General features: G+C 36.0%; 1 pseudogene; it reads right to left on the bottom strand.

Annotated features, from left to right (window-relative positions):
- Positions 1–8,595: 8,595 nt before the first annotated feature.
- On the bottom strand, positions 8,596–8,743 carry LOC114891351 (annotated as a pseudogene).
- Between the last annotated feature and the right edge of the window lie 5,109 nt (positions 8,744–13,852).

Genomic DNA, 13,852 nt, shown 5'->3' with positions numbered 1-13,852 from the left:
AAGAAAAAAGGTCCTATGAATCCTACTTCTTTGCTTTTTTAATTGCACAGAATAGGTTCTACTTTGTCAAATACATTGTCCTATGATAATACACGGAGCAATAAAATTTATTAAACTATTAATATTTATAATTTTTATCTGTGAAACCTTCTGATAAGAATCTAAGAAGTAAATATGGCTGCCTTAGATGTAAGTTATGTTTTAGCCAAACCAAACTTCTAGCAGCCCTCCTCAGTGTCTTTGACCATGCTTTATACCTTCTCTGTTCTTCATCTGGTTACCTACTAGTTCTCACTTTTTATTATAAACTGCTAAGTTAAAGCCCACTTTATTGTTACACTTATGGGACAGAGTGTAGAGCCAGGCATGTTTGCATAATTTATGTCTTTGCCTAATATTTACGGAAGTGAGTAACAAATATCAGGAACAAAAACAGAGATAGGGCTTCCCTGGTGGCGCAGTAGTTGAGAGTCCGCCTGCTGATGCAGGAGACACGGGTTCTTGCCCCGGTCCGGGAAGATCCCACATGCCGCGGAGCGGCTGGGCCCATGAACCATGGCCGCTGAGCCTGCGCGTCTGGAGCCTGTGCTCCACAGCGGGAGAGGCCACAACAGTGAGAGGCCCGTGTACCGCAAAAAAAAAAAACAAAAACAGAGATAAAATTTCATCTTTAGGAATACTAGGGGAATGACCACAAAGTGATATTACAAGTTCACCAGATGTAATGCATTTGGATGAAGACAAATGAAGACACTAAGGTTTGGATCAGTAAGTGGGTGAGGATGTTCTAGTGATGAAAGAGAGCCATGGGAGATAAAGAAGGAAATGACCCATTTGAGACTCATTCTTTCTCCACAGAACAGGAGAGGAGCAGGTCTAATGGCAAAATCACATTACACTATAATTTTAACTCCTAGATAGGTTTTAAACAGGAATATGGTACATAGTTGGAGGCAAGATTTAGCCTAAAGAGAGCTTGTAAGTAATACTTGGTGGTGGTGGTAGTAATGGTGGGAGATTTGCAGCTACTTAGTAAAATCTGTAAAAGACTAGTTAGGGAGACCAAAGCTGGGGAACAGTTAAATACCAGGTACTCTTTTCCTAAAAATAGTGGAAAGCTCCCAGGGCAAGGTACTCAAATTTCCATAGAGGTAGGCATATATAACCCACCTAGACCTTGGCTACCAGTTTCTCCAGTTTACTCTTCACACCACTCCTAGTAACTGAATGACTAATTAAGAGCTATGGGCTTATACACTAGGTTTTCAGCTCAAGGTCTAAGGGAATAAATAAACCATACCTACATAAACTAGGAATAGAATCTTAGTGAAGTTCAATGACAAATAAAGAGTCCTTAAGCTATACTGACAGAAATAGCACATCCATCAAGGGGGAAAAAATCAGTATGGTCTCAGACTTGCCAGCTTCATTAGAAGTAAAAGATTATGGAACAATGATAAAAAGTTTTGAGGAAAATGAATGTTGTTAATCTTCAAGGAAGGAGTTCAAATCCTCTCTTCATTACTTCTTCCACTCCAGGAAAGAGGAGAATTGATCTCAGTTAGATCCTATAGCAACACGTAGCCTAGGCTTGCTAATGGGGAGAGTCATTGTGTAATGAAAATTAAAAGGTCATTGCAACTGGATATGCCTCTCTCTTCTATATTTCCCTTTCATAATGCTGAGGTGTTAAGGCCAAGCACCTTGACTCAGCATTATGGAAGGCAAATAATCGTAGTTCAGCATTCGGAATTAAGGAAAAATCATTATCCATATTTCTTGTTTACTGTTGCTGGTATGTGTATATTTTATCAACCAGGAGAAAAGAAATAGGGCCTATCTTAGCCTGATTTTGTCAAAAGCTATTTAAGCCTAATATATTTACAGCCTAGGAATAGTTCACATGGGTCATTCCAGACCAACAGAGTTCTCCGCGTTGGGCTGTAGAAAAGTGTTAAAAGAAGTTAACTAGGAATGACTCAGAAAGATATGAAGTTAGGAAGTAATCCAGGGTTTCTGTTCAAGATGGGGTTGTGATTTCATGTTTGAGTCCTCACTTGCCATTCTAAATATATAGCAATGATAGATAAACTCTAAAGTGAAAACACTGAAAAGACATGCTGAACAAAAAATTTACCTATGCCTATGAAAATGCAAGAGAAAACCAAAAATAGTAAACTAAAAGCCTATTAGACTTTGGGACCAGAATTAGGCAAATCTGTGATGGAGTAACAGAGTTTAAATGTGCTTCATGTAAGGCAGGAGACAAGGGTCAGGCTTACTGCTTAAAATAGGGGCTGTGTTGGTGCTCCATCATCCATGAAGGGAAGTTGTAAAAAGTTGTGACCAAAAATTTCCTGAATTATAGATAGAGTATATTGAGAGATGGAAGTAAGCACAGAATCAAAGCTAGGACCTAGGGCCAATCTACCTGCTAGTTCAGACTAAATATCATCAGGTACTTGAAAGGGGACCCTGGGACAAGGTGGAATTTAAGACAACTGTAAAACTGTTAGGCAAGGAGGAATGTGCACAGTGGTAAAGAACAAATTCCCACAGAAAGTAAGAGTTCAAATTAAAAATTCAAACACACTAAGAAAAGTAATACTAAGAAAACCAACAAAATTAAAAATGAGGAAGTAAATTAACTTAAGGCTAACTTTGGGTTAATTAACTTGCAGGTTAATCCTGAACATAAAAAATGTAAATATTGGAATAAGAAAATCAATATTCAGGTAAACTACAGACTAGAAAAAGTCAAAGAGAGAATTAACAAATTGGAATATGGCATAGGAATTCAACCAAAACTCATAGAAAGAAAAGTTAAAAGACATAGATTAATTGATATATTCTAAATTTATAAAAATTTAAATAAATTTAAATTTATATAAATTTAATAAAAACCCAGAAATGAGGATATAAATAATAGTAGAGAAGAAATATTCAAATATATTATCGTTAAGAATATTCTAAAATTAAAGAAACACATGAGCCTCATTTGAAAATGCCCACTGTATTATTTCTTAGAGCTGCTGTAACAAAGTACCACAGACTGGGTGGCTTAAAATAATAGAAATGTATTGTTTCACAGCTCTGGAGGCTAGAAGTCCAAAATCAAGGTGTTAGCAGCATAGATTCCTTCTGAGGGCTATAAGGAAGAATTTGTTCTCTGCCTCTCTCCTATCTTCTGGTGGTTTACTGGCGATATTGGTGTTCCTTGGCTAGTAGGTGCATCATCCCACTCTCAGCCTTGATCTTCACATGGCATTCTCTCTGTGTCTCTAACTCTTCGTTGTATGTCTGTCTCTATGTGCAAACTTCCCCCTTTTAGAAGGATAACAGTCATACTGAATTGAAGTCCACTCCCAATGACCTCATTTTGATTACCCCTGTAAGGACACTGTTTCCAAATAAAGTCAAATTCTGAGGCACTGCGATTAGGACTTCAACACATCATTTTAGGGGACACAATTAAATCCATAAAACTCTCCAAATACTGAACAGGAAAAATAAAGTGAAACTTCGTTAAATCAAAGGGCAAGATAACCAGAAAGAAGAGGTGGATTGACGGTAGAATTCTCATCAGTAGCAAAATTGTCAGAAGACAAAGGAAGAATGTCTTCAAACAGCTGAGGGAAATTGAGCTAGAATTCCACACCCAATTAAAAGAATCATTCCAGTAAGGGTTAAATAAATCATTGTTTTCAAACAGGGAGTTCTAGAAAGTTTACCACTCATAGATTTTTGCATAAAAACATACTAAAATTGAACCTAAAGAAAAGGAGTAGGGTGCAAGGACCTACAGTGAGTTCAGAAATTGATAACACATATTGGAATAGCAATGAACTGCTAAATGTAAAAAAAACATATTTTTATGTGGGCACTTTTAAAGAATCTATTTAAATAAATCAAGAAACATTGGGAAATGATAAAAATTTACTAAGGACTTATTTAGGAGGATAGAAAAACTGAATAACTTTAGAGTTTGCTAGAGAAATTTATAGATAAATATATATGGCAAATATATCAGAAAAACACAGTCAAAAAGAAACAGGAGCAACAGTATTAATATCAAACAAAGGTGATTTCCAGGCAGTAAAAATTAAAAAAATATTAATGTCAAAAATATTACAAATTTAAAAATCAGGAGAAAAAAATGAGGCCCACAATGAGAAAAACAAATCAATAGTCCAGTTAAAAAATGAACAATGGTTATACAAAGGTGATTAATAGAAAAAATACAAATGGCCAAGAAATATGAAAATATATGAAACTGCATTAATAATCAGATAAGTGAAAATAATAAACTATGAAATATATTTTGGCTTTTGGATCAGTGTAGATTAAAATACAGATAAAATCCATTATTAATGAAGATGTGAGGAAATAATCACTCAAGTTTTATTCATGGGAGTTAGTTAAATGGGTAGTTCTTTTTGTAAGTAATCTGGTATATAAATAAATTGTAAATTGAGCAAATTATTTGATCCAGGATATAATCCCACTTTTAGAAATTTAATCTAAGGAGATAATTACAAAGATGTTCTTTACATTGTTTATAATACCACCTTGACAATTCAAAGCAATCATTTTAAAGATGACAAGGCAGAGCAGCATAAAACAGGGATGGCTCTTTGGCATCCTTCGTTGTTCTAACTTTCATCTGAGAAACTTTAAACCACTTTAGCCACTGCACTATAGAATACAGAAACATAAACTTTTCCTTTTAAATTGAAAACATGATTTTATTGTCATAAATTAGGAGTGGGCTCAATAAACAACAGGCAACCAAACATATTACCTAATTATCATCAGAAGGATGGACCTAAGATCCTAGCCAAAACCATCCTTCTTGGCAGACATCTTCCATTACATCAACACATTAAGATACCTGCAGTTAATTTATTTTTAAGGATTTCATTATATAGTTCAATATTATGGCTACGGTTTTAAAACCTTCCCTGAAAAATACCTAGGCTACTGTCATTAAGCCCTGTTCCATGGTGGAGTCACAAATGCAGATGTCTGCCGATGCTGGAGAGGTAAAGTAACTGAGTAGAGTAGTCTGGATGAGAAATGTAGTCAGCTGGGGAGCACAGGATTCTTTGAGTATAATCTCAGTTTTTAGCAGTTAGGCAATTTGGTGGATGTTCCCAATGGTTTCACTCAATGAATAAGTCCAGTCTTTGTGGGGAGCCTATGGCAGTGGACAGTGAAAGCTACCAGACTGGGACATTCGATTTAATTTACTATATCACCAGGTCTCTTGTCCATTTCTATGAAAGCAGCTACATTTTCAGAAATGCTGTATCAGCTTTTGCAGAAATTCTGTATCAGCTGAGATTGGCTTGCAATCCTCTAGGACCTTTCTCTATCAGTCATTTTCCATAGAACTAGTATTGTATTTTATGTGCCTGGACATAAAATTTTATTGACTAGCCCAGAATAGTACTTTCCCCACAGGATCTCGTCCAGCCTGTGAGGTATGTTCCACCAACACCTTCTTCAAGAATCAATATTATTCAGGATGAGTAATCTCCATTTCCTATCATCACCCTTCCAGTAATTGAAGTGCATTTTTGACTGAATTGATGAAGAAAGATAAAACTGAATACACTCTAGTTCACAGGTGCTAATCTGCGGGACAGATTAGGACTACATCAGAATTGAAATAGTCCCAGAAGATATTCTAAACAACAACAACAAAACTATCTCTTTAGACTTGACTGAAATCAGTTTTTCTAACCTCAAAGCTGTTTCTCCCTCCACGTTCCCTATCCCAATGAGTAGGATTAACATCTATCCAGTTTTCCAAGCCAAAAACACAAGTATGTCTTTGATTCCCATTCCTTCCCAACTACCTCTCTTCTAACAACTCCCACCTTGTCTTGTCAATTTTATCTTAATTGACTCTAATTCATCTACTGCCTTTACTATAATTAAGGATACTATCATTTTAAAAGGCCCCTGATTGTTCTCCTTTGATCCATCCTTGTCCCCTGTAATTTGCTTCCTACACTGCAGCCTAAGTAAGTGACCTTTTCAAGATGCAAATCTGATTATCTCACTTGACCACTTAAATCTTTTCAGTTGTCTTCAGGTAAAGGTTCCATGGCTTAACATGGAGGTTATAAAGCTTATAAGGTCCATTAGAATGATGTCTGTTTACCTTTCAATCTCATTTTTTACCACTCCCCTTTGGACCATTCTGAGCTATATTCAGTTTTTCCAATAATGCCTTTCTCTTTCCCTAACGTTTAGTTCTTTGAACAAGTTCTTGCCTCTGGGATCCTCTTCCACCTGCTCTTTACCTGGCTAATTTATGAGAACATTTCAAATCTTACTGGGATATCACTTTGTGTAGGATGACTTCTCTGATCCCTAATCCTGGTTCAGATGCCCCTTCTGTTGTACTAACTCCATAGTACTTATTATACCAAATTGTAATTGTCTGTTTACTTACCTGTACGCAAAACCCCAGTGCACTAGATGATAAATTCCTGAAGGTTGAAATTATATTTGTTTTATTTGTCTAGCACTTAGCACAATGGTAGGTGAAAAATATGCTTAAATATTCACTAAACGCTAAACATTCACTAACTAATGAATGAATAAATGAATAAATGAACTGGAATAGATCTTGGCTAGGAATATTACTGGGAGTCCAGTCTATCGAGAACCAGACTAGGCCAAACTGAGGCTATTGTGGGCTAATATTAGTATAAACGGTCTTTTACATATATTAAGAAGATTAGAATATTTTCAACATTTAGCATTGCTAAAAATATTTTTGAACTAACGTCAAATAAGCATTAATGGCAAAGTGCCTTTTAGTAAACAGATGCCATTCATATTGTTATGAACACTTAACAAGTGCCAGCAATGTGTGAACCTCTAGGCAGAATGTTGTGTTAGACAAAGTTTCTGCTTGGGAACTACATTTGACAGACAATGTGCAAACACAGTACAGGCCTGGGTTATGCTCAACAGAAGGAGGAGTGATAAGACTCTCCAGTCTGTGTGTAAGCTTTTTTCCCAACAGGATATGAAATTCAATATTTTGGAGAATGTTTAAAAATCTGTGTCACTGGGAATTTGAGGGTTGCCAGCGGGGGCCCATGAATCAGACAGGTAAGTCCAAAACCGGCTCTTCTGTTTACCACTTAGAGGAGATCCTTAGTGGTGCTGAACCTCAGTTTTAAGTATTCATAAGATAACAATAATAATAATATCTGTTTCTGTGATGATTAATTTTATTTGCCAGCTTGACTGGGTTAAGGGATGCTCAGATAGTTGGTCATTATTTCTGGGTATGTCTGTGAGGGTGTCTCAGGATGAGATTAGCATTTGAATCAGTAGACTGAGTAAAGCAGATTGCCTTCTCCAATGCAGGTGAGCATCACCCAATCCACTGAGGGCCTGAATAGAAAAAGGAGGAGGAGGAAGGACTAATTTGCTCTCTTTTCTTGATTTGGGATGCCCATATCTCCTTCCTTTGGACATTGAAACTCCTGGTTCTCGGGTCTTTAAACTCTGGGACTTACATCAGCAACCCCTCTGGTTCTCAGGCCTCTGCTCTTGGGCTGGATTATACTACTAGCTTTCCTGGTTCTCTAGATTGAAGATGGCATACTGTGGAAATTCTTGGCCTCCATAACCATGCAAGCAAATTCTAATGAAAAATCTCCTCTCACATATCTGTATATATATATCCTATTGGTTCTGTTTCTCTGGAGAACCCTGACAAATAATCTCAAAGATTTATTATGGTGAAGATTAAAAAACATTGAATATTTAAGATTCTTGGCATAGTACGTGGAACATAGAAAGTACTCTCAGTAAATGTTAGATACTAAAATTCTTTAGTCCAACACTAACGTTTCACTGATGTTGAAACCAAGATGTTAAATGAAATCACCTATGGGCTCACAGCTAGTTAGTAAAAGGCAGAAGACTGCAACTAAGATCTTCTGATTCCTCTTTATCTCCCCTATACCTGGTGCCCTTTACCTGATTGTTTGAATACAGTACATGAATACAAACTGAGGAGGTATCATAACCCATGGTGTCTCAGGGTCAATATTCTTATGAAATATAAGCATTGTTTAATTTCTTGTCACTCTGCCCATCTTCTATGTCAGTTATGAGCAGTAATAAGGAGAAAAGAACATGGAGAATTATGTAAGCAAAGAAAATGCCATGATCTGAAGAAAAAAGTAATGAGGTTAGAAAGAATGTTAGCTGTGTAGACTTGTTCTTTTATGCTATAAATGTAGTACCAAGATGGCAAGTATATATTTGATTAAATGTAGTGATAAGTATATATTTGATATCAGAGGGGGCAATTTGATGATCAAAAGGAACATACCTTGTTCATTAATTTTATCAGCTAGTAGAGATGCATGAAAATTTAAATATTCATTCTTTTGATTTTCTACTTTAAAATATGTTTTAAAAATGCAAATATCCTAATATGTTAATAGGGATTTGGATCTAAAACTATTTTTCTTTCTTTTTAAATTGAAGTTTAGTCGATGTACAATTAAAAACATTTTTCTAGTGAATGGGACATATGATAGGTGGATGGGTTTGTGTAAGGGGTTGCCAGAAAGATAAAGATGATTAGCAAAGCATACTTTTAAAATAATAGTTCTTGATTCTGCCAGTGTTCATTTTTCAAAACTTATAGAACTAATAAGAACAGATACTACACTTGATCTTAGCCAAAATCCCAAGAGGTGATACATTTTCATGTCCAGCCATGACTAAGATATTCATTTTGGACTTAATCTCCTGACCTAAACAACCATAAAACAGGAAAAATAAATAAGGTAATTGTTTTCAGGAACTGGTAAACAGGCAGTGCAGGACTGTGGTCCTTGAGAGAAGGGAAACACATGTAATGAGCTCCCTGTTTACCCCAGCTTTCTGTCCTGAGTCATTTTCCTAACTGTGGTGCAGGTAGGTTGAACCCAAGTAGAAACCAGAGGTCTACCTCTGATGAGACAGAAATCAGAGTTTAGGGCTGCAGAAATGGCTGGAATTTGTGTAGCAGAGATTGGAAACAAGAGAGGAGAGTGTATGAGGAGTACCCAGAAGTTGGCAGGTGGGTTTTGCTCATGTCTTTCAATAAGCAGATCTTGTACTGGGTAAAACCCCTCAAGGGCCAGCATACAGCAACTGTGCAAAAGGTTAAGAAATAAACTGATGAAAAAGAGGCCACAGAGTGCTGGGAGATGAATGTCACCCCATCCAGAGTGGAGAGAACTTATTGTCTACCTCAAAAATCCAGCAAAAAGTGGATTAGGGCACACTTTAATAGAAAAAAATCCCACACCTTACAGTAAGTGCTATGCACTAGGACTAGGGATAAAACTCAAATAGACTCATCCCGACAAAACATAAATCAATAGAAATTAGCCAAACTAAAGCAAAGAAAGAAAAAAGATTTTTAATAAATGTACAGAGACATAGTAATTTGTGAAACAATATCAAGTAACACATCAAGTTACATATAACACATATGTAATTGGAGCCTCAGTGGGAGAGGAGATGCAAAACTGAGCAAAAATATATTTTAAGAAATAATAGCCAAAAGTTTCCTAAATTTGTCAAAAAACACCAACCTAGGAATAATCCCAGAAGTTCAGTGAATCCCAAGTAGGGTAAATACAAAGAAAGCCACACTAGGAATATAAATGTCAAACTGCTGAAAATCAAAGATAAAGAGAAAAATACTGCAGCCAGAGGTAAAAAGATACAATAATGCATGGAAACAATGATAAGAATAATAGCTCATTTCTTATCGGAAAAAATAGAGGCCCAAAACAAGGGCATGAAATCTTCAAAGTAATTAATCAACAACAAAATGTCAACCAGAAATCTGTATACGGTAAAAAAAATGAAAGAAGTTTTTGATAGAAGTTTTGTGCTACACAAAATGCTGAAAGAGTTTTTTCAGGTTGAAGAAATAGAAAACAACAGAAAGGAATGAAGAGCACTGGAAATGACAACAATTTAGGTGAATGTAAACAAAACCCTACCTTTTTCATTTCTTGATTTCTTTAAAAGACAACTGAGAGTTTAAAACAAAAATATCACATTTCTGTGTGGCTTATAATACACACAGAAGGAAAATCTATGACAACAATAACACAAAGGATAGGAGAGAGGTAAACAAAATTATAGAATGTGCTGTTCTAAGGTTCTTATATTTTATCTGAAGAGGTACAATACTGTTTTAAAGTAGGTGACAGTAAATAAAGGATAAATATTGTAATTACTAGAACTATCAAAAGATTAATGAGATATACAACTCAAAAGTCAATAGGCAAAATAAGATGGAATACTAAAAGTATGCAGTTAATCCAAAGGAAGGAAGATAAGAAGAAAGGGACAAAAACAATTAGAAATCAACTGTATCAGTAATTAAAAGAAATGAAAATGGACCAAATACTTTAAAGGCAGGGATAGTCAGATTGCACATAAAAACACAAGACTCAAGTTTGTGCTATCTTAAAAAAATGTGCTCTAAATATAAAGACTCAGAAATAAAAGGCAAAAAAAAAAAGCCATAAAACGCTAAGCTATTCATAAATGAAAAACTCTCAGAAAACTGGGAATAGGAGAGAACTTCCTTAATCTCATAAAGGGCATTTACTAAAAACATACAGCAAATATTATACCTAGTGATAATATATTGAGTGCTTTCCCTCTAAGACTGGGAACTAAGCAAGGGTATCTGTCCTCACTTTTTTTAACTTGTACCAGTTGTCCTATTCAGTGCAACAAAACAAGAGTAAAAGGCATGCAATTGGGAAGCCAGAAGTAAATTTACCTTTAGTTGCAGATGACATCTTTGGATTTGAAGAAATCTAAAAAAACACTACTAGAACTAATTAATATTTTGGAGGAAGATTTCAGAATTCAGTATTGTTCAATATAAAAAAATCTTGAAAAAGAAAAACAGAGTTGAGGCACTTTCTACTACCTGATTTTAATACAGTAAAGATTACAGTATTGGTGTATTGCAATATTGGTGTAATTAAGACAAGTAGATCATATGAACAGCATAGATAGTCCAGGAAAAAATGCACATGTATACAATAATTAATTTTTGAAAAAAGGAGCCAAAACAATTCAATGTTGAAAGGATGATGCTGGAACAATTGTATAAAGTAGCCATTCTCAACCACGGGCAATTTTGTCTCCCACCCCCAACATTTGGCAACGTCTGTAGACATTTTTGATTGTCACAGTGGAGTAGGGGCACTACTGGCATCTAGTGGGTAGAGACCATGAATGCTGCTAAACATCCTACAATGAATAGGTCAGCCTCCTATACAAAGTATTTTCTGACCACAGATGTCAGAGAAATCCTGGAATAAAGGTATGAAAAGAAAAATGAGCTTCCATTCCTACCTCAAACTACGTATAAAAATAATCGTGAAAGACTAGGTCTATGAATCTGAAAAGATTCATAGACCTAAATATGACAGCTAAATTATAAACTATATGGAATAAAACATAGGAGACTATCTCCATGGCATTAGGACAGGCAGGTTTCTTAGGCAGAACAAAAGAAGCATTAGTCATTAAAAAAATAACGGATGAATTATTTTTTGTCAAAATTTAAAAGTTCTTCCCATCCAAAGATGCTATTTGTAGTGAGGTGGATGGACCTAGAGTCTGTCATACAGAGTGAAGTAAGTCAGAAAGAGAAAAACAAACACCGTATGCTAACACATATATATGGAATCTAAAAAAAAGAAAATGGTTCTGATGAACCTACAGGCAGGACAGGAATAAAGATGCAGATGTAAAGAATGGACTTGAGTACATGGGATGGGGGAAGGGTAAGCTGGGATGAAGTGAGAGAGTTGGCATGGACATATATACACTACCAAACGTTAAATAGCTAGCTAGTGGGAAGCAGATGCATTGCACAGGGAGATCAGCTCGGTGCTCTGTGACCACCTAGAGGGGTGGGATAGGGAGGGTGGGAGGGAGAAGCAAGAGGGAGGAGATATGGGGATATATGTATAGCTGATTCACTCTGGTATACAGCAACAACTAACACAACAATGTAAAGCAATTATACTCCAATAAAGACATAAAAAAAAACAAAAACAAAAGACAAAAAACACCTTTTTGATCAATATTAGACAAGACTTTTAGCTTTAATACTGACATCTTGAAATTTGTCTTTATGGGGAAAAAACCCTAAAATGATTAGTGAATGTCTATCTATTAACCGCCCCCCCCCAAAAAAAAACCCACAATGAGATACCACTACATAACCACCAAAATAGCTAAAATTAAAAAGACTAATAGTATCATGACAAAGATGTCATAGTCCATAACAAATGGAATGCTTGACATTACTGGTAAAAGTGTAAAATGTCACAACCACTTGGAAGGTGGCTGGTAGTTTTTTTAAATAGATGCCTACCTAGCAATTTCATTCCTAGGTATTTACTCAAGAGAAATGAGAACATTTGGCAAAAAAAAAAAATGTACAAGAATGTTTATAGAAGCTTTATTCATAACGGCTAAAAACTGAAGATCACCTAAATGTTCATCAACAGAAACTTGCAGATATTGAAACAATGGAATAGTACGCATCAATAATGAGCTTCTGATGTACACAAAAATAGGGATACACCTCATCTTGAGTGAAAGAATATAGAAAAGTACATACTGTGTAATTCCAATTATATAACGTTTAAGAAAGTTCTATGGGGATAGAAATAAGAACAGTGGTTGACGATGTGGGAGCGGGTAATGACTGGAAGGGGGAGTGAGGAAATTTCTAGGGTCAAGGAAATGCTCTATATTTTAGTTTTTGTTATCCTTTACACTTCTCTTTGATTCTTTTTCTTGATTGTATTACCTCTATCCTTCAGTGACAAGTTATTAAAGTTGTATTTTCAACTAAAATTCTCTCTCCCTTTCCTTAAAAAAATACATCTTTATTGGAGTATAATTGCCTCACAATACTGTGTTAGTTTCTGTTGTACAACAAAGTGAATCAGCCGTATGCATACATATATCTCCATATCCCCTCCCTCAGGAGCCTCCCTCCCACCCTCCCTATCCCACCCCTCTAGATCATCGCAAAGCACCAAGCTGATCTCCCTGTGCTATGTGGCTGCTTCCCACTAGCTATTTTACATTTTTGAAAGTTTAAATGGATAACTGTTGTTTTGGATATACATTATGGTGAAGATACAGTGTTCCTTCCACCTGGTGAGATCATCAACTACAAGTTCCTGATTCCTGTTAAGATGTATCTAATCTAGATGGGTCAATTATTAGAGTATCTTTTCAGACTGCACCACACACAGGCTGTGTGTGTGTTAAGCAGGGTCAAAGTTTTTGCAGTTTGTCTCAGATGCTGGGAGGAGAGGACCTCTTTCCTTCTGAGGTCACATGCAAGGATGATATGAGCCTGGAGATGGGTAGGGGCAGCCATTTTTGCCTCCACATGAAGGGAGCCTGTGGTGAATAAAGTTAACACAGAGGAAAGTAGAGCTGAGAGAATGAGAGAGATGTTTGATGACACTTTGCATCCAGTTTGCTCCTAGACTTTTTTGCTATGTGAGCTATTAATTAGTGCCTACTCCTTTTTTTTTTCTTTTTTTGGCATGAGCTAGTTTGAAGGGCTTCTGCCATTTGCAACCAAAGGAGGCCTGACTAATATAACAGGATTGCTGTTTTAAGAAGCTTCTCAACTAGAGTTCTCAAAGGAGCCTGCAGGAGGTATTCAGTGACCTTACAAAGCAGTAGGAGTTTGACTGACTTTTTGGAAGAATGAAAAACTGAACATACTATATCTCACCTTCATATCTAT

This window comes from Monodon monoceros, unplaced genomic scaffold, assembly GCF_005190385.1.
Source record: "Monodon monoceros isolate NGI ecotype Baffin Bay Population unplaced genomic scaffold, NGI_Narwhal_1 Super_Scaffold_11, whole genome shotgun sequence".
NCBI classification, from domain to species: domain Eukaryota; kingdom Metazoa; phylum Chordata; class Mammalia; order Artiodactyla; family Monodontidae; genus Monodon; species Monodon monoceros.
The sequence above is the reverse complement of the archived record's forward strand: the minus strand, read 5'-3'. Positions and strand labels throughout refer to the sequence as shown.